The sequence below is a fragment of the Nicotiana sylvestris genome, chromosome 9, assembly GCF_000393655.2.
Source record: "Nicotiana sylvestris chromosome 9, ASM39365v2, whole genome shotgun sequence".
NCBI lineage: Eukaryota > Viridiplantae > Streptophyta > Magnoliopsida > Solanales > Solanaceae > Nicotiana > Nicotiana sylvestris.
The window spans coordinates 73,737,656-73,759,521 of NC_091065.1; the positions used below are offsets into that span (position 1 = coordinate 73,737,656).

Here is a 21,866-nt window from a genome sequence, read left to right on the forward strand (position 1 = left end):
TATATGCTTTCATACACGCTCAACAACACTGGAAAATAAACCAAATACTTGATATCTTGTTAATACAAAGAACTAAAGTATCATATTTGAAAGCAGTACAAATAAAATCACATAAAGGATGTACTAGTAGTTTACAATAGGTCAAAGGGGAACAAATTAAGATAGATCATCTTCCTCGAGCCCCTTAGCCTTCAATGTTTCCTTTACTCTTCGAAGAAGTGTTGTCCTCCAAGCATCCTGTGGAGTGAAGATATTTAAGTAGATTGTACAAAATCTGTGTAAAATTACAACATAGTAATATGTGCTCAAGTCAATTAAGCATCTAAGTATAAATCCACGAAGCAGTGATAACAAAAAGAATTAAAGAAGATACATCAATATGCTAACTAGCAAACTGTACAATTTCTCTTTCCCAGCTAGCCTGCTTCCCTATGATCTAGCTTTCCTTTTTGTTAAGGGGACAATTTATTTTCAATCCAGCAAAGGAATCCACAGCTGTGTAGCTCACACTAAAGCTAAAAGCTATACCTAAAGTCAGAGAAAACTTCCAAACAAGAGTTGAAAATTAGATCATCAAAAAAGTTTTCCAAGAAAAAGCACTCAACTCCAATTGCCTGTGATTTTGTAATTATAATATCTTTATGTGATCAATTTTCAAAAGGCTCAATAAATGTCTTGCCAAACTGTACTTGAATGCCTATAAAAAGGCCAACCCCTCCTCATTTCAGTCATATAATTCTAAACCAAGAAACCATCTGCCATATATATTCTTCTCAAGAAAACATGAAGATTTTCACATTTGTTTTCATTGCCATTCTCCTCATACAGGTAGTTTTCAGATTGGTATAATTAACATATACACTTTTGTTTAGTTGTGATGCTACGAATAGAGTTTTAAGCAGCTCTACTTCATATTGTCTTAACAACTTTACTGGTTGCACATGAATCTTCGGCGTCTTCTTTCACATTTCACAACTTAAAAAACCAAAAAGGGGAAAAAATGAGAGTTCGAATAAATGAATTCCAGAAAATCATTTTAAGAGGTCATTGCCAATAGCATTTGCATCAATAATACACCGAAGTAGAATCCAAGAGACAAATTGTGTCGAGAAATGGCATAATTAAAATGCAATAGGATTTATAAAACGCAATTGAAAGACCTTGGTTGTAAGAATATTTAACAAAATGATTCACTGTTTCAATAAACTGATATAAGGAAATCAACAACACAAACAACTACCACAATTTGCTACTTATCTAGTTATTATCACTTGTAATTGGAAAGAGAACTTGTAGAGTTTAATACCCAGTTCCGGTTTCTTTAAAAAAAGATGCAACATCAATAAAATAGTAGATATATTACTTATAAGCTAGCAGATTGCTTCCAGGAATCGACCAAAACTTAAACGTTATTGTGGCACAATCTGCTGCACAATCTACTAAACCTAATGAACTATTGGAATACTGTGCAGATGAGTGATGATCAACAGAAAATTCCTGTCAAATCCAAACTTCCTAGAGACATCCCTACTGCTACAGCCTTGGCGACGATCTACAAGGATGTGGGATCAGCTTTACAAAATCACACAAACTTCCTAGAGACATCCCTCTTTCTTACACAATATTCTTGCCTTAAATATAGATCTTTGGAGTTGCAATAAATAGTAGTATTGTACAACAGATTAGGTGAAAAAAATTAAGAAAGCCTATACAACAACAACAACAACAAGCTCAGTGTAATCCAACAAGTGAGGTCTGGGGATGGTAATGTGTACGCAGACCTTACCCTAACCTTGTGAAGGTAGAAAGGCTGTTTCCGATAGATCCTTAGCTCAAGATTTCTAAACATTTGAATTCTAACAAATAAATCTACTTATTTTCTAAAGCATGTCTGTGTTCCTAAAAAAGGAACAACAAGCAGAAGCACTAGAAGAGCTAAACATCATTGTTTCAGAAGTTAGTCATTGTAACTAAAAGATAAAACCACTCTAATCAAAATTATACAAAGTAGAGTAATAGTCTGTTTATACAAGTTTAGCAAACAACACGAATAAAAGAGGATGGTTGCAATAGGTTGACGACCAGCATAAAATTATTCAATTTATGATGAATTTTCACGATACAAAATGCCCCAACTTGCTTGAGATCGAGGCATAGTTGTTTGTGTATGAAAGTTCAGCTGGCTCTCACTTAAACCATTAGAATGAATGACTATTCAGGTGAAAGGAGGATATAAATAATGGCAGGCAGAAAGACTTGCATATGAAACTGCTCATAGATATAGCAAATTCCGTGGTCTTTCTACAAGTACGGGGGTTTTAGAAGGCACAAGAATGAGAAAAAGAAAGTAATGCTATTCATACCAATTCTTGGCAAAGTCTGTTGCTGTAATGTAGAAAAGCAGTTTTCTCCTCCGTCAATCTGTAAATAACTGATTTTGCCTGAAAACATACATCCAAATTAATCATGTTGATGCGGAACTGTAAGGTAAGGAAGCTGGCCAAGATCTCCTTTCAAACATGCTTAAAACAAACAAATTAACTGCAACAAGCATGAAACGTTTGAAGGATCTAAGAGTAGCTGCAAATGCGTACGCAGAAAAAGCCATTAGCAAACAATTTAGGGGATAAGAACAGATCAAACTTCTCTTTAGATTGCTACTAAATACTGATGTAATATAACTAGCGAGCATCTTATGTGAATTAGGATGACAAGACAATTATGCTCGGACTAAGAGAATGAGGAGAGGAATGGAGAACTAATCACGAAAAGAATGATGTTCCCTTAATTTGATCAACTAGATATCAAGATAAAGTCTGCAGCAAAACTCACCACTAGAAGAAAGAAACTTGATATATTTCATAATAAATTAAAGATTCTAATATAGGGTGAAATTCCAAGGTAACAAACTTTTTACCTAGTTAAAGGGTAATCTCTGATAAAAAAACCAAATATTTCTAGAGTATGTCTATGCCAAATGATTAATAATCACTCAGAGAAAGATCGTCAAGACAAACTTGAATAACAAATACCAAACCAGCAGTTTGTAGCTCAATGTCATCCAAATTGAGATTAGAAGTTTAGCTCCAACAGTATTTCAGGAGAACTTTTCTGGGATGCTACTGGTCCCGATAATAAAGATTGTAAGTTTGTTGGTAACATGTCATAGATACTACAATGAACTCAAGTTATTTTCAGTATATGTCACTACATCCTAATGTATTTACACCACTTCTCTAGATAACATATGTTATGATATCATTAGGTCATTCAAAAACATCTCAAAGACACAAGAAACCGTGGTAGATTATGTCATCTTTAGACACCTCCAACAACATGAATGCGTCTGCTAAGGGAATGATGATTCACAAATAGTCAAATAGTACAAATAAGTGACAATGAATATGTCTCATAAGCACTAGATATCAGCAAATAATAACATGCATAAATGCACACAGGTATAGAATACATAGAAAATTTGAACTTCCACAAAATAATAGTACACAAATATATTATTGACTATCATTATGACATAAGTAAACAAAGACACAAACATATGTTATTTACTTTAATGGAATATAAATGTATGGTACAATATGGAATTATAATAGAAATTTCACCTCTGAAGATTTGTCATGAGTTTCAAGGAATGTTCTTGTGAGCTTAGAACCACTTTGACTATACACATTTCCAAATTTAATTAGGTTAAACAATGTTTAAGCAATTAGTTAAACTGAATTATTTCAATTTTTGTTAAGTTACATCATCCGCACTGCTCCTCTTGGATTCATTTTCAGAGTGAGACATATAAGCCAATAGTTCACTATCCTCAGTATACTGATGGTTAAACAAGTACACACATCAACATAACAAATAAGTGCACATAGGCTAAAACAGATAGATCAAGTACTAGCTCTGTTAATAAATATATACTCAATCAGATTACCAATTAAGCTTCCAAAAGTGATCAAGCTAATGCTGCTGCACTTGAAATGGTTGAAAAACCATCAGTTGTTAAACCTACTGCTGCACTTGAAGTTAAAACAACAACAGGTTTGAAACCTAGTATTGTGCATATTCAGGGGCAAGGTGTTGAAGGTGTGAAAGATTTGGATAGTGCAACTGATGCAGGTGTTAAGGCAAAGGAAATAGCTGGGCAGTCACAACATATTACAGATGATCAAGCACAAGATAGAGTACAAGTAGGAAAGTTCCAGCACAATCTGCTGCACAATATACTAAACCTAATGACAACCCTATAGTTATACAACAACTAAAAATTATCAACTTCGATTTTAGGAGGACCGATTCGACAGTTATACTTGGCACTCAGTGAAACTGATAGTACGAAATTGATATTGAGAATAAACTATTAGAGAAGATGATTTAATCGTGATAGGATATATAGCAGTTGCTCATTCAAAACATATATTGCTCAATAGATGCCTTTTCTAGAAAAATTATTACTCAATTCAAATAGAAAAGGGTAAAATTTTGAACCTTACCATGATGAGAAGAATCTCAAAGATTAGTAGTTGTTATCAATGGAGGTGACGAGCAACTTCAATTCGTTCGCTAATTCGCTTTATTAATTCCGTTCAACCAAGGTTTACTAATTGTTAGAGAAGTTTGGGACTTATTAGGTTTATACGATTGAACTGTTTAATTCGAAGTTTGGGGCTTTTTCCTTTTCTGGGGGTGGGGGGCATGGGGTGGGAGATTTGGCAGAATCTAGGCTGGGAAAAAAGTGGGAAAAGTTAGTGCCACTTTTTTCACTTTTTCATTACTTAATAATTATTTAACGACCAGTTCTGTTATATTATAATGGCCGAATATCATCCCCTTGTTAATATTGAGCAAAAAATTAGTTTTAACGAGCGAAAACAATTTTTGTTGATATAAATATACTTATAACGACCGGTTTTATGTCCCTTCGTTAAGAAATGATCGTTAAAAATCAAATTTCTTGTAGTGCCTCTTGTAATTTGAAGAGACATCGGAGGAATGAACCTAGATAGCAAAAAGTACATATATGTATTATCTGTAATTAATGAGCATCAATGATGGAAAACGTTATAGAATTTTTACGAAATAGTTACGATTGCCAATTATAACGTTACATTAAAGCCATTAATTGCTCATAATGACTCTGTTGGGAGAGAAAATAAACATATTACTTAGAAATAGCTATAAAAGGAGAGAAATAAATATTTTGTAGGGACACAAAATATTATTGGAATACACTGATTTACTTTGCTTTCTTTTACTTACCCAGCTATTGTTTAAGTCAATTCTTCTTATTTGTTCCTTATTTGATTATCAGTAAGTCGAGTTCTTCTAAAATTAAGCTTTGACCGAAATTTTTATTTTTTGGTTAAACAAATTGGTTCCGTTACCGGGAATCTGATAATCGTTTACTTTCCAAATCAACTCTCTTGTCAAAACAATCATGTCAAATGTCAACGACAACAACCAGCAAGATTTACAACACCAAAAAAATCAACAACTACAGGAGAATCAACAAGGTGATGGAACTCCAGTTCTATCGCCATGAAACTCTCCTCGACAATCCCGAGAGGGGACTCCTGACGGATCTGAATCAAATATGAATGATCAGTTCAAGAATAACCAAGCTATTGATGAAGCTTTGAAGAAATTAATCGCCCAATAGGTTAGTAACACTCTTCAAGCTTTTGCTAACCGCCAACACCAACTCCAAACAACAACACCGTGGAAAATCCTCGCTCAGGACTCGATAACTCAGGCAGTGGAGGAACTCCTAGTGAATCTCGTGATGGAGGCTTAGGTAACCCAGTCAATTCTGATTTAAAGAATTTAGTACTAACCTTGCAGAAACAGCTCAAGGAGCAGAGTGATCGCATAGAACAAATACTAGGAGTGCCACCTGTAATCAAGGGAATAGTTATAGATAAATACTCTCAACAACTTTGGAAGCCAAGTGTCGCTCCTTTACCAATTCCAAAGAAATTTAAGATGCCCAATATTTCAAAATATGATGGAACAACTGATCCACGGGATCACGTAACCACATTTACAACTGGCGTTAAAGGCAACAATTTGACCAAGCAAGAAATTGAATCAGTACTAGTCAAAATGTTCGGAGAAACGCTCACGAAGGGAGAATTAACATGGTATTCTCTTTTATCCGAAAATTTTATAGATTCTTTTGCTGAGCTTGCAGATTCATTTATCAAAGCACACTTGGGAGCTCAAAAAGTTGAAAAAAGAATGGAGGATATTTTCAAAATAAAACAAGGAGATACAGAGCTGCTAAGGGAATTCGTAGACAGGTTGCAGCATGAGAGGATGATGTTGCCATGTGTACCTGATAACTTGGAGGCTATGGCCTTTGCTAGTAATTTAAATGAAAAAAGCTCAGAAGTCATGAGGAGACTTAAGGAAAGTTTACGAGAATTTCCAACAACTTCTTGGAATGATGTTTATAATAGATATATCACAAAATTGCGGATAGAAGAAGTACCATCATTCAGTCTCGAAAAGATGAAAGGGTGAGCTCCAGACGAGCTGAAACCGAAAAAAGGTCCAGCAAAAACAGATACGAGCCTTACATGGGACCAGCAGGAAGAGACTCAAGTTCAAAACAGGAAAATCCAAGGTACGATCATAGATCAAGAGACAGAGAATCAATTTCATCATCAAGGTTCAAAAAAGAACGAAATACACGAGAGACGTGAGATGATGACAGAAGCTCGAAGGCAAAGATCGGCGGTTACAGTTTTAATGTTAGCACATCCGAGTTAGTGGCTATTTTAAGGAGCATGGGAGACAAGGTACGGTAGCCAAAGGAAATGATATCAAACCCAAACAGGCAAAATCCTTATTTTTGGTGCGATTTTCACAACGATCACGATCACAAAATGGCAGATTGTAGATTGATGCAAGGTGAAGTATAACATTTATTGAAACAAGGATATTTAACTGAATTATTTAGTGAAAAGGGAAATCAGGCATATATGAAGAATAGGCAGAGCCCCCAAAACCTCCTTCACCAAAAAGGACGGTTAATGTTATAAGTGGAGGACAAGATATCAGTGCCATAACATATACGTTAGCAAGGAAAGTGTCAAAAACAACAGTTACACACAGGAAGCGAGTTTGATAAGTGTGACGACCCGGCCAGTCGTCTCATGAGTTACCGCTATGTTTTCCCCTATTTTAGCTTCTTTACACTTTGTTATATGTGCTTTATTTGATCATGTTGATTAGTTCGAGTTCGAAGAGGATTTGGTAAGAAATGAGAGACTTAGTCTCTTTTAAGAAGGCTTAAGTTGGAAAAGTCAACCGGATGTTGACTTATGTATTAGAAGGCTCATAAGTGAGTTCCGATGATTCGGTTAGCCTCGGGAGGTTATTTATGACTTAGGAGCATGATCAGAATGGGTTTTGAAGTTGTATAGAAGATTTAGGCTTAAATTGGCAAAGTTGATATTTTGGCGGTTCCGGTTGATAGGCGAGATTTTGATATAGGGGTCAGAATGGAATTCCGAGAGTGATAGTAGCTTCGTTGTGTCATTTGGGATGTTTGTACAAAATTTTAGGTCATTCGGACGAGATTTGATAGACTTTTTGATCGAAAGCATAATTTAAGAGTTCTTGGAGTTCTTAGGCTTGAATCCTATGTTAAATTGGTGATTGATACTGTTGTGAGCGTTCTGAAGTTTTGAACAAGTTTGAGCGATGTCATGAGATATGTTGGTATAATTGGTTTGAAATTCCGGGAGTTTCAGGTAGGTTCCGGGATGTTTTAGACCGAAAATCATAGCTGTAGTAGGTCCATAAGGGTTGCAGGCCTCGGAACTCACCCGCGCGGTCCGCACAAAAAAGAGTGCAGTCGCGGTATGTGCTGTGTGGACCGCACAAAATAAAGTGTGGCCGCGGTGGTTTGTGCGGGCAGCGGTGGTTTTGTGCGGACCGCGGTGCTTTTGTGCGGACCGCGGTGCTTTTGTGCGGACCGGGGTGGTTCTGTGCGGACCGCAGAGGCTGAAATCTGAGGGGTACTCTATAAATACGAGGTTTTGGGTTTTATTTAATATTTTGACCTAGAGAGCTCGGATTTTGGCGATTTTTTGAAGGTTTTTCAAGAAATTCAGCGGGATAAGTGATTCTAACTCAGATTTGGCTAGAGTACATGAATCTATCATTGAATTCATCATTTAATTCATGATTTGGGATGGAATTTGGGAAGAAAATTGTGAAACCTTTAAAAAATATAAAATGATGATTCGAAGGACCAAATAATATCGGAATTGGATAATTTTGGTATGGTTAGACTCATGAAGGTATGAGGATTCTGAAAATGTAAATTTTTCCCGATTCCGAGATGTGAGCCCGGAGCTCGGGTTTTGCTAATTTCGGATTTTTTGATACTTTTTGAATGTTTTCGCTTGGGCTTTGTTCCCTTAGCATATTGTGACGTATTCGTTCTGATTTGGATAGATTCGATGCGCGTGGAGGCCAATTCGAGGGGCAAAGGCGTCGCGAGCTAGAGAATTAGCCGGTTCGAGGTGAGTAATGAATGTAAATAATGTCCTGAGAGTTTGAAACTCTGGATTTGCACATCGTAGTGCTATATTGAGGTGAGACACATGCTTGATGATGAGAGTGGGGTCGTTTACTACTGGGAATTGTGACTTGGTCCGTCCCGAGTGATGCTTTTACCGTGTATTTTGCTTGAAACTTATTTGTTCTCATCAATGTTTGAACTGACTGCCATATTTGGGCTTTGTGCCAATTATTTGAACCCTCTGGGGAGTTTTATCACTATTTCCTCACTGTTTTGACTTACTACTTGAACTCAGTCGTACCATTTTCCTCTATTTTACAACTCAGCCATTTTTTACTCGGTGTTGAAACTAAAATGATATATTAAATGATGTTTTGGGCTGAGAACTACTGTTTTACTAATGCTTGAGGGGCTTATATGATTTCTGGACTGAGTACGACCAAGGGCCAGATGTGAGGATACTATGGGATCGGGCTGCGTGCCACAACAGTGTTATACTAATATTGATATGAGGCCGAGGTCCTAGATTTGATGCCACGAGATGACTTGATATTGCGCTTGGGCCGTAAGGGGCCCCTCCCGGAGTCTGCACACGCCTAGTGAGCGACGTCGACGATAAATATATGGATCGGGCTGCACGCCGCAGCAGGTACTATAGTGTACCGTTCTATGTGTTGATTTTCTTTATATGTCTGTCACTTAACTGCTTATTTGTTGTAGCATTTCCATATTTAATTTCTATTGGTTTATTGCTTTCATATTACTTGTTTAAAATGCCGCATTATAGATTACTCTGTGTTTCTCCGTGATTTCTTATTCTCAGTCATTATTTGTGCTTATTACTCACTGGGTCATAGTACTCACATTACTCCCTGCACCTTGCGTGCAGATCCAGGTACATTTGAGGCTGAGTGAGGATTTTCAGTTGAGCAGTGCATATCCTGGAGCATCGAGGTAGCTGCATGGCGTCCGCAGCCCTGATCTCTTCTTTCTATCCTTTTGTTTTATCCGCATTCCCTAGATTGATATGTATTAGGGTGATAAACTGGTATTAGAGGCTCAGACTTGTGACACCGGATCTATATGGGCTATGTAGTAGTAGTAGTATTATCATTTGAAATTCCGCCTATTTAACTCTAGTTTCAGACTTTTAATATGGTGTTTTGGTAATTTAACTGTGTTAGCTAATAATGAACTATATAAGAAATGGGTTGAGGTTGTTAATAGGCCAGGCTTGCCTAGCAGTGTATTGGGCGCCATCACGACCGGGATTGGGGTCATGACAAATTGGTATTAGAGCCTATGTTACATAAGTCTCGCAATTCATGAGCCGGTTTAGTAGAGTCTCGCGGATCAGTATGGAGACGTCTGTATTTATCCTCGAGAGGTTGCAGAACCTTTAGGAGAAACTTCATATTCTTGAAATTCTGGTCGTGCGACTTTACTGGTCCGAGAACTAAACTTCTATTATTCCATTCTCTCACAGATGGTGAGGACACGAGCTGCCGGACGAGGTGGACGACCACCAGTGCCACCCACTGAGGCCACCAGAAGTCGGGGGCACGGTCGTGGACGTGGTAGAGGCAGAGCAGCGAGGGCAGCACCTATTGATCCCCCAGCTGCCCCAGCTCCAGATCAGGCTCCAGCAGTACCAGTTCAGGCACCAGATGTGCCCATCGTGATCCCGGGTCTACAGGAGGCCTTGGCACAGATCTTGACAGTTTGCACTGTCTTGGCTCAGGCAGTTTCAACCACCCCAGTAGCAACAGCTACTCCACAGGCCGGGGGAGGCAATCAGACCCCTGCTTCTCGCACACCTGAGCAGGTAGTGCAGGTACTATAGACGCCGGGGGCACCTCTAGCTCAGCCGGTTGCACCAGTTCAGGAGTTCATGGTACCAGTTATGCTGGATGATGAGCAGCGTTGTCTTGAGAGGTTTGGTAGACTCTAACCTCTGTCATTCAGTGGTGCTGAGGGCGAGGATGCCCAGGGTTTTCTTGACAAGTGTTAGCGGATGCTCTGTACAACAGGGATCCTTGAGTCTAGGGGTGTAGCATTTACCACCTTTCAGTTTGCTGGGGTTGCATTTACTTGGTGGGAGGATTTTGAGAGGCGTAGGCCTGTCGGTGCAACACCTCTTTCTTGGCAGCAGTTCTCCGCTCTCTTCTTGGAGAAGTATGTATCGCAGTCCTGCAGAGAGGAGCTACGTAGGCAGTTTGAGTGGTTGACGCAAGGGGGTATGACCATGACCCAGTATGAGATGAGGTTTTCTGAGTCAGCTCGTCATACCATTTGGATGATTCCGACAGATCGTGTTAGGATCAGGAGATTTGTGGATGGCCTTAACTACCATCTCCATATTCTGATGACTAGAGAGAACGTATTGGGTGCTACGTTCGAGGAGGTCGTTGATATCGCTCGTGAGATTGAGACGGTTCGCCATAGGGAGCGAGAGGAGAGGGAGGCCAAGAGGCCTCGAGGATCGGGCAGTTACAGTGGAGCTCCGTCGAGGGGCCAGTCCCAATATGGTAGAGGTTGTTCTTTTAGGCCTGCTTAGTCGGCCCGTCTAGTGTATCGTGGGGCATCTTCAGGTCGTGATCATCAGGGGTCCCAGCAGGTCCAGCCTTCATTCAACGCTCTCCCAGCTCAGAGTTCATCTCATGCCCCATCAGCTTAGGGTTCTTCTGCGCCGAGTGCATCTGCTAGTCACTTCGGTGCTAGGGGTTCCCTTCAGTCCCCATCTTCAGCACCGGGTAGTTGTTATAAGTGCGAAGAGTTTGGACATATGAGGAGGCAGTGCCCTTGACTTCGTGATGGTCAGTTTCAGCAGAGGGGTCAGCCCTCGACTTCTGCTCTAGTTACTTCACCACCCGCCCAGCCAGCTAGGGGTGAGGGTCAGGCAGCCAGGGGTCTCCCTAGAGAGGGAGGTCGATCAGGCGGTGGCCAGGCTCGTTTCTATGCACTTCCCGACAGGCCAGATGCCACTGCTTCAGATGCTGTCAATATAGGTATTGTTTCAGTCTGCCACAGAGATGCCTCTGTATTATTTGATCCTGGTTCCACCTTTTCTTATGTGTCATCATATTTTGCTCACTATTTGGGTACGCCCCGTGAGTTTCTTGTTTTACCTGTTCATGTGTCTACCCCGGTGGGCGATACTGTTGTTGTGGACCATATGTATCGGTCATGTGTTGCGACTATTGGGGGTCTGGAGACCCGAGTTGATCTATTGCTATTGAGCATGGTGGAATTTGATATTATTTTGGGCATGGATTGGTTATCTCTGTGTCATGCTATTCTAGACTGTCATGCTAAGACAGTCACTTTGGCTATGCCGTGTGTACTGCGGATCGAGTGGCGTGGTATGACTGATTATGTTCCTAGTAGGGTGATATCTTTCTTGAAGGCCCAGCGTATGGTTGGGAAGGGTTGCCTTTCATATTTAGCATTTGTGAGGGATGTGGGAGCTGAGACGCCTAGCATTGATTCTGTTCCAGTTGTGAGGAATTTTCCCGATGTGTTTCCTGCAGACCTGTCGGGCATGCCACCAGACAGAGATATTGATTTTGGTATTGACCTGGTGCCGGGGACTCAGCCTATTTCTATTCTGCCATATCGTATGACACTAGCAGAGTTGAAAGAATTGAAAGAACAACTTCAGGAACTCCTAGATAAGGGGTTCATTCGGCCTAGTGTGTCACCTTGGGGTGCACCCATTCTGTTTGTGAAGAAGAAGGATGGCATAATGAGAATGTGTATCGATTATAGGCAATTGAACAAGGTAACAATTAAGAACAAGTATCCTTTGCCTCGCATTAATAATTTATTTGACTAGCTTTAGTGAGCGAGGGTGTTCTCCAAAATTGATCTCCGTTCAGGTTATCACCAATTGAAGATCAGGGATTCAGATATTCTTAAGACTGCTTTCAGGACCAGATATGGTCATTATGAGTTCCTTGTTATGTTTTTCAGGCTGACCAGTGCCCTAGCAGCGTTCATGCATTTGATGAACAACGTGTTTTGGCCTTATCTTGATTCGTTCGTTATAGTATTAATTGATGACATTCTGGTGTACTCGCGTAGTCAGGAGGAGCACGCGGAGCATTTGAGAGTTGTATTGCAGAGATTGGGGGAGGAGAAGCTTTATGCAAAATTCTCCATGTGTAAGTTTTGGCTTAGTTCAGTGGCTTTCTTGGGGCACGTGGTGTCCAGCGAGGGTATTCAGGTTGATCCATAGAAGATAGAGGCAGTTCAGAGTTGGCCTAGATCGTCCTCATCCACAGAGATTCGTAGCTTTCTTGGTTTGGCAGGCTATTATCGTCGGTTTGTTCAGGGATTCTCATCTATCGCATCACCCTTGACCAAGTTGACTCAGAAGGGTGTTTCATTTGTTTTGTCAAACGAGTGTGAAGAGAGCTTTCAGAAGCTCAAGACAGCTTTGACCACAGCTCCAGTGTTGGGTTTGCCATCAGCTTCAGGTTTATATACCGTGTATTATGATGCTTCGAGAGTTGGGATTGGTTGTGTATTGATGTAGGAGGGTAGAGTTATTGCTTATGCTTCTCGTCAGTTGAAGCCCCATGAGAAGAACTACCCTATTTATGATTTAGAGTTGGCTGCCATAGTTCATGCATTGAAGATTTGAATGCATTATTTGTATGGTGTATCTTGTGAGATATTCACCGATCATCGCAGTCTTCAGCATTTGTTCAAGCAAAAGGATCTTAATTTGAGGCACCGGAGATGGTTGGAGTTGCTTAAGGATTATGATATCACCATATTGTATCATTCGGGAAAGGCCAATGTAGTGGCCGATGCGTTGAGCCAAAAGATAGTGAGTATGGGGAGTTTGGCATATATTCCAGTTGGGGAGAGACCTCTTGCAGTTGATGTTCAGGCCTTGGCCAATTGGTTTGTGAGGTTGGATATTTCGGAGTCCAGTCGGGTGTTGGCATATGTGGTTTCTTGGTCTCCCTTATATGATCGCATTAGAGAGTGCCAATATGATGATCCTTGTCCTTAAGGAGAGGGTTCAGCATGATGATGCCAGAGATGTGACCATCGGTGATGATGGTGTGTTGAGGATGCGGGGCCAGATTTGTGTGCCCAATGTGGATGGGCTTAGAGAATTGATTCTGGAGGAGGCCCATAGCTCGCGGTATTCTATCCATCCGGGTGCCGCGAAGATGTACCAGGATTTGAGGCAGCATTATTGGTGGAGAATAATGAAGAAAGATATTGTGGGATTTGTAGCACGATGTCTTAACTATCAGCAAGTAAGATATGAGCATTAGAGACCGGGTGGCTTGCTTCAGCAGATGGTCATTCCTGAGTGGAAGTGAGAGAGGATCACTATGGACTTTGTTGTTGGACTTCCACGAACTTTGAAGAAGTTCGATGCTATTTGGGTGATTGTAGATCGGCTGACCAAGTCCGCGCACTTCATTCCTGTGTGTACTACTTATTCTTCAGAGCGGTTAGCAGATATATATATCCGGGAGATTGTTCGGCTACATGGTGTTCCTGTTTCTATTATTTCAGATCGGGGTACTCAGTTTACTTCGCAGTTTTGGAGAGCCGTACAGAGAGAGTTGGGTACTCAGGTGGAGTTAATCACAACATTTCATCCTCAGACGGACGTACAGTCCTAGCATACTATTTAGATATTGGAGGACATGTTGTGTGCTTGTGTTATTGATTTTGGAGGTTCATGGGATGAGTTTTTGCCGCTTTCAGAGTTTTCCTACAACAACAGCTACCAATCGAGTATTTAGATGGCTCTGTATGAGGCTTTGTATGGGAGGCGGTGTAGATCTCCAGTCGGTTGGTTCGAGCCCGGCGAGGCTAGGCTATTGGGGACAGATTTGGTTCGGGATACCTTAGAGAAGGTGAAGGTGATTTAGGAGAAACTCCATACAGCACAGTCACGACAGAAGAGTTATACAGACCGGAAGGTTCGAGATGTGTCCTACATGGTTGGTGAAAAGGTCTTGCTGAAAGTTTCGCCCATGAAGGGTGTTATGAGATTGGGGAAGAAGGGAAAGTTGAGTCCGCGATTCATTGGGCCTTTTGAGAGGTGGCTTATGAGCTTGCTTTGCCACCCAGTTTGTCTAGCGTGCATCCGATATTTCATGTTTCTATGCTCCGGAAGTATATTGGGATCCGTCTCATGTTTTGGACTTCAGCACGATTCAGTTGGATGATGATTTGACCTATGATGTGGAGCCAGTAGCAATTTTGGGTCGTCAGGTTCGAAAGTTGAGGTCAAAGGATATAGCTTCAGTGAAAGTGCAGTGGAGAGGTCGGCCCGTGGAGGAGGCTACCTGGAAGACCGAGCGGGAGATGCGGAGCAGGTATCCTCACCTATTTGAGGCTTCAGGTATGTTTCTTAACTCGTTCGAGGATGGATGTTTGTTTAAGTTGGGGAGGATGTGACTACCCAGCCAGTCGTCTCATGAGTTACCGCTACGTTTTCCCCTATTTTAGCTTCTTTATGCTTCATTATCCGTGTTTTATGTGATCGGGTTGATTAGTTCGAGTTCGGAGAGGATTTGGTAAGAAATGAGACACTTAGTCTCTTTTAAGAAGGCTTAAGTTGGAAAAGTCAACCGGATGTTGACTTATGTGTTAGAAGGCTCGAAAGTGAGTTCCGATGGTTCAGTTAGCTTCGGGAGGTGATTTGTGACTTAGGAGCGCAATCGGAATGGGTTTTGGAGTTGTAGAGAAGATTTAGGCTTAAATTGGCATAGTTGATATTTTGGCGGTTCCGGTTGATAGGTGAGATTTTGATATAGGGTTCGGAATGGAATTCCGAGAGTGAGAGTAGCTTCGTTGTGTCATTTGGGATGTGTGTGCAAAATTTGAGGTCATTCGGACAAGATTTGATAGACTTTTTGATCGAAAGCATAATTTAAGACTTCTTGGAGTTCTTAGGCTTGAATCCTATGTTAAATTGGTGATTGATACTGTTGTGAGTGTTCCGAAGTTTTGAACAAGTTTGAGCGATGTCATGGGATGTGTTGTTACAATTGGTTTGAAGTTCCGGGAGTTCCGGGTAGGTTCCGGGATGTTTTAGTCCGAAAATCATAGCTGTAGCAGGTCCATAAGGGTTGCAGACCTCGGAACTCACCCACGCGGTCCGCACAAAATGGAGTGCAGCCGCGGTATGTGCTGTGCGGACTGCACAAAATGAAGTGCGGACGCGGTGGTTTGTGCGGGCAATGGTGGTTTTGTGCGGACCGCGATGCTTTTGCGCGGACCGCGGTGGTTTTGTGCGGACCGCGGAGGCTGAAATCTGAGGGGTACTCTATAAATACGAGGTTTTGGATTTTATTTAATATTTTGACCTAGAGAGCTCGGATTTTGGCGATATTTCGAAGGTTTTTCAAGAAATTCATCGGGGTAAGTGATTCTAACTCAGATTTAGCTAGAGTACATGAATCTATCATTGAATTCATCATTTAATTCATGATTTGGGATGGAATTTGGGAAGAAAATTGTGAAACCTTTCAAACATATAAAATGATGATTTGAAGGACCAAATGGTATCTGAATTGGATAATTTTGGTATGGTTAGACTCGTGAGGGTATGAGGATTCTGAAAATGTAAATTTTACCCGATTCCGAGACGTGGGTCCGGGGCTCGGTTTTGCTAATTTCGGGATTTTTGATATTTTTCAAATGTTTTCGCTTGGGCTTTGTTCCCTTAGCATATTGTAACATATTCGTTCTAATTTTGGATAGATTAGACATGCGTGGAGGCCAATTCGAGGGGCAAAGGCGTCGCAAGCTAGAGAATTAGCCGGTTCGAGGTGAGTAATGAATGTAAATGATGTCCTGAGGGTTTGAAACCCTGAATTTGCACATCGTAGTACTATATTGAGGTAAGATACACGCTTGATGATGGGGCGTGGGGTCGTTTAGTACTGGGGATTATGACTTGGTCCGTCTCGAGTGATGCCTTTACCATATATTTTGGTTGAAACTTATTTGTTCTCATCAATGTTTGAACTGACTGCCATATTTGGGCTTCGTGCCAATTATTTGAACCCTCCAGGGAGTTTTATCACTATTTCCTCACTGTTTTGACTTACTACTTGAACTCAGTCGTACCGTTTTCCACTGTTTTACAACTCAGCTACTTTTTACTCGGTGTTGAAACTAAAATGATATATTAAATGATATTTTGGGCTGAGAACTACTGTTTTACTAATGCCCGAGGGGCTTATATGATTTCTGGACTGAGTACGACCAAGGGCCAGATGTGAGCATACTATGGGATCGGGCTGCGTGACGCAACAGTGTTATACTGATATTGATATGAGGCCAAGGCCCTAGATTTGATGCCACGAGATGGCTTGATATTGCACTTGGGCCGTAAGGGGCCCCTCCCGGAGTCTGCACACCCCCAGTGAGCGCCATCGACAATAAATGTATGGATCGGGTTGCACGCCGCAACGGGTACTATAGAGTACTGTTCTATGTGTTGATTTTCTTTATATGTCTATCACTTAACTGCTTATTTGTTGTAACATTTCCATATTTCGTTTCCATTGGTTTATTGCTTTCATATTACTTGTTTCAAATGTCGCACTATAGATTACTCTGTGTTTCTCCGTGATTTCTTATTCTCAGTCATTATTTGTGCTTATTACTCACTGGGTCGGAGTACTCACATTACTCCCTGCACCTTGCATGCAGATCCAGGTGCATCTGAGGCTGAGTAAAGATTTTCAGTTGAGCAGCGTATATCCGGGAGCATCGAGGTAGCTGCATGGCATCCACAGCCCTGATCTCTCCTTTCTATCCTTTTGGTTTATCCGCATTCCCTAGATTGATATGTATTAGGGTGATAAACTAGTATTAGAGGCTCAGACTTGTGACACCGGATCTATATGGGCTATGTGGTAGTAGTAGTATTATCATTTGAAATTCCGCCTATTTAACTCTGGTTTCAGATTTTTAATATGGTGTTTTGGTAATTTAACTGTGTTAGCTAGTAATGAACTATTAAGAAATGGGTTGAGGTTGTTAATTGGTCAGGCTTGCCTATCAGTGTATTGGGCGCCATCACGACCGGGGTTGGGGTCGTGATAACTATTTTGGAAAAAGTTAGTATAACATTTTATGATGCAGATGCAGATAACGTGCTCACCCCGCATAATGATGCATTGGTAATATCGTTACTTGTGCATGACACTAATGTAAAACGAGTTTTGATTGATCCAGGTAGTTCCATGAATATCATTCTGTTAAGAGTGGTAAACGAGATGCAAGCTGATAATAAGTTGATACCCAAGGCACACACCTTGTCTGGTTTTGATAACTCAAGCGTTGTGATAAAAGGGGAGATAATACTCACCATATTCGCAGAAGAAGTGGTCAAAGATATGAAATTTCAGGTGGTAAAAATGGATATGGCTTACAATATGATTCTCGGCAGACCATGGATTCACAAAATGGACGTTGTTCCATCTACCTTACATCAAGTTATCAAGTTTCCATCACAATGGGGGATACGTCAAATCCGTGGTGACCAACATGCTTTACGAAGAATTAATTTTGCAGCAGATTCAAACGCAAAAAGTGACGAAAAATAACAATCACAAAATGCAGTTGAGGACACATCAACACGAACCTCAACTGAAGATGGGCAAACAGATGTAGACTCGACGCCCAATACTATTCAGGAACCAGAAGAAAATGAAAATATCAAAACAACGATCGAGGAATTGGAAGCTGTGATTCTATTTGTACATTGGCCAGATAGAAAAGTCTACATTGGAAACAACCTCAGCCCAGAAATGAAACGTAAGTTGATTGAATTTTTAAAGACTAACGCAGATTGTATTGCTTGGTCCCATTCAGAGTCGCCATGCTGTCGCGCCCCCTTTTTCTCGTGAAATTAGGTTTATGACATTTGGGAGGACAACTCATTCCCTTTTTGGGAATTTGGGTTTGAATTGAAGAGTCGCCACCTAATGATTAAGGTGCATTAGGACACCAAGAAGGTTTGATTTGAGTAACCAGAGATTGGATAAAGGCTTGAAATTATCCCAAGGGGAAGGTGTTAGGTACCTCTCAGGATCCACTAGTGTGGTTCCCGACCAGACTATTGTTGTGAATTTAGCTGCAAATAACACGTAGGCAAATAAAACTTCAAATAAGAGAGGATTTTCACATAATGGTTACAAACAAAATTGGAAAGAATTAAAAGGAAGCTGATTTTCTTAAAAGAAATAGTTTGAAATCTTTAGAAGAAACAAAGAAACAAAGGGAAAAGGAGGGTCCTAGGTTTATTAATAATATGGATCACCCCACACAATGTCTGGTAATCACTCCTCAGTGAGGGGCTACACGAGACATTGTCGCGTGGTCATCAAATCCATATCTACCATTTCCCACCCTATTAAGGTATTAAAGCGCAGAATGGTCTCGTTTACTTATTGCATGCTATTACCCGTCCCAATCCTATCAGTCCCTGAGGCATTTAGGACTACTAATCCTAAGGGGAAGGGATATTAGGCTTATTTGTAGTTTCAAAGGCAAAATTCTAAGGCGACATACAAAAAACATGTATAGCAAGTTGGGGGAAAGCGCATAACAAGTAAAAAGCTCAGATATACCTCCTTGAACAAAGAAAGCACATAATTAGCATGACTTTCACATACTGTTTATAGTCTGATTAAGAACTTAAAGGTTGAGGCAGACTGATTTATTACTTAATTCAGATAAGAAGCCCGAATCAGGCCTGCCTGCTGGTTGTAGTTAATAACACAGATTCATTTTATAACTTCACCCTAAGGCTTGCCTAAGTGGTGGACAAGGATCCTATAGGCATGGTATCTATTGAATTCAGAAAGCAATAATAATAATAAACTGAATACGTACTGGTTAAAAAAGCTGTTAGATTATTAAAGAAAGCAAGTTTTTTACGAAGGTCATGAATTCTGCAAATGATGATCCTTGTTATTACTGGTTTAGCTGTAGACGTGAATGAACCAATTCAGATTCGAATAATAATTCCTATAGACATGCTTTCTACGCGTAGTTGGTTAGAAGCCTTATAGATATGGTAAAAGTGCAGAAACCTTATAGGCATGATATCTAGGTGCTGAAGACGAGTTTTAACCTCTAAACATGATATCTAATTGGCAGAATTTGTTTTAAGACATGAACATGATATCTATATGCAGTTGATTGTTTAAAACCTATGAACATGATTTCTAGATGAAAATGGATATACAAGATTCAGAATGACCTATAGGCATATTTTCTATATGCATATGCAGAATTCAGATTTCCATACTTATGGACATGATTCCTATAAGCATGATTTCTATATGCATGCAGATTTCAGAATGACTTATAGGCATGATTTCTATATGAGAGTTGCAAAATTTAGAATGACCTATAGGCATGGTATCTACCCTTTGCATACATAGTTACCCGCCCTTTTCACTAGCCATCCCAAGAGTTTATTGCAAATTATTACAGCCCAGAATAAAGTAAAATACATCAAAAAAATGTAAATAAAAATACAACCAAAGGAGAGCCTGATTCAGACTTCATGTCTGAAATATGAGGTAAACTAACTCCATAAGATCAAGATCCAAAGCTCTTTCTCCCATTCGAGTGTGTCAAAGTTCCCTATGATCCTCAAAAAGGACTCCGGGCAATGCTCACACCCAAATGTATTATTAGATTAGGACAAGTACAGTGTGGAAGGGTCAGCCCTCAAGTGTCCAAGTTCAGAGGGAGCTTAAAGGGTCCCAAGGCAAGGCTCACAAGAGAGGGGCAGAACTTAAAGACTAAGAGAGTATGCAAGTGTAAAAACAGAATTCTAAAAGGGGGAAAGGAGAGGGAAAGAGCTACAGATAAGTACACATAAGGGGTTCAAGGGGAATAGGGAAATTAAAAGAAGCAAGGACAGGTTGTGGGTATGCCCAGCAATGGAGAATGCCAGCATACCCATAAGCCTGTTAGCACACACTATTTAGAGGCTAGGATCCCAAGGGATCAAATTTAATTCATGGACAATAATTTGCATATTGTCATGCCTTAAACCATAGCTCAAACACATAGGGGACAGGGGTTTGGGATTCAGAATAGAACATGCAAAAAGAAATCAGCATGCTAAAGTAAGTGTTAAACTATACAAAAACAGTGAGTAGACATAGATACAAAAGCAGTAAATAAATAGTTTGTTGTGGTGCTAAAGCTTAAATCAGGACATACCAGTTTCAAAGAAACGAATAGAGAAAGCAGTAGGTCTTATAAACAGGCCACAGTGCAGACAATAAGAGAGAATACTATTGCATGTAAGTGTAAGTTCAGAAAGACTATGAGTGATGGGTGTGCTAATGGAAGAGTCGTGTATTTATAATGTGAACAACAGGCAGAAATAAGGTAAGAAAACAATTAAGGAACTGGATGTCAATTAAGAATCAATCAACATAAGACTTCCTTTAATTAAGGAATTCGGACTCAAAAGGTAAAACTATTTAAGGAAAGAAATCAAATAAACATCTTGTGCAAAGTAGGCAATTAGGGGTAAATACATAGAAGTTTATTTTAGGGGCAGGGCTTTGAAATACATGGTTGCATAAATAAGGTAAGAGAAATCAATTAGTAGCCAGTAAATCAAGGATCAGAGATTTTGTAATCACTGCTCCATGAATGAACCAAGTCAGAAAAATTGAGAAAAGTTTCTTAACTTAAGTCGAGTAACAGGGTAGTCAGCAAACAAGGAAAGAAATCAATCAAACTTGTACAAAGGAAGTCTGAAATTAATCAAAAATTGAAAGCCCTTTTAGAGGGAAGTTCAGCTCATATAAAGAGCACACAAGTATCAGGCATGCGAAAAGGGGTCAAGTAAAAGGCCTTATAGAGTTTAGCAAAAGTCAGAATCATATGAAGAAACAAAATTGAAACAATGATTTTGAAACTTAATGAAGGAGTAGATGAAACAACTCCAGGAACTCAAATAGGTCCAAAAGATTAGGGTTTTTGAATCAAGCAAGTTCAGAGATGAAGCACAAGCAAATCACATAGCCAAAGGTCTCAAAACTCAGATGAACCCCCAAATTCTAGGGTTTTTACCATCAATTGAGTGCAGAGATGAGAGGACAAGCAATCAAGGAAAAGATACTAATCGAAACAGGTTCAGAGGTCTCAGAAAGGGAACTAAGACCCTTAGCATGCTCTTTCAGTAGTAGAAACTCATGAGAAGCATAATAAAAGAACAACATGCGAGACACAGTAAAAGAAACATAGTAGAAGAAGCACACAAAAGAAAAAGAAAAATCAGAGAAACATCTAA

The 21,866-nt window shown here is 40.1% G+C and overlaps 1 long non-coding RNA gene across 1 annotated transcript; it reads right to left on the bottom strand.

Moving 5' to 3' along the window:
- Positions 1–2,404: 2,404 nt before the first annotated feature.
- LOC104220850 (uncharacterized) lies at positions 2,405–3,681 on the bottom strand. The gene is made up of 2 exons (XR_011402199.1): positions 3,621–3,681; positions 2,405–2,441 (listed from the first exon to the last, which is right to left on the bottom strand). It is a non-coding gene; the product is annotated as an uncharacterized lncRNA (long non-coding RNA).
- Positions 3,682–21,866: the final 18,185 nt, after the last annotated feature.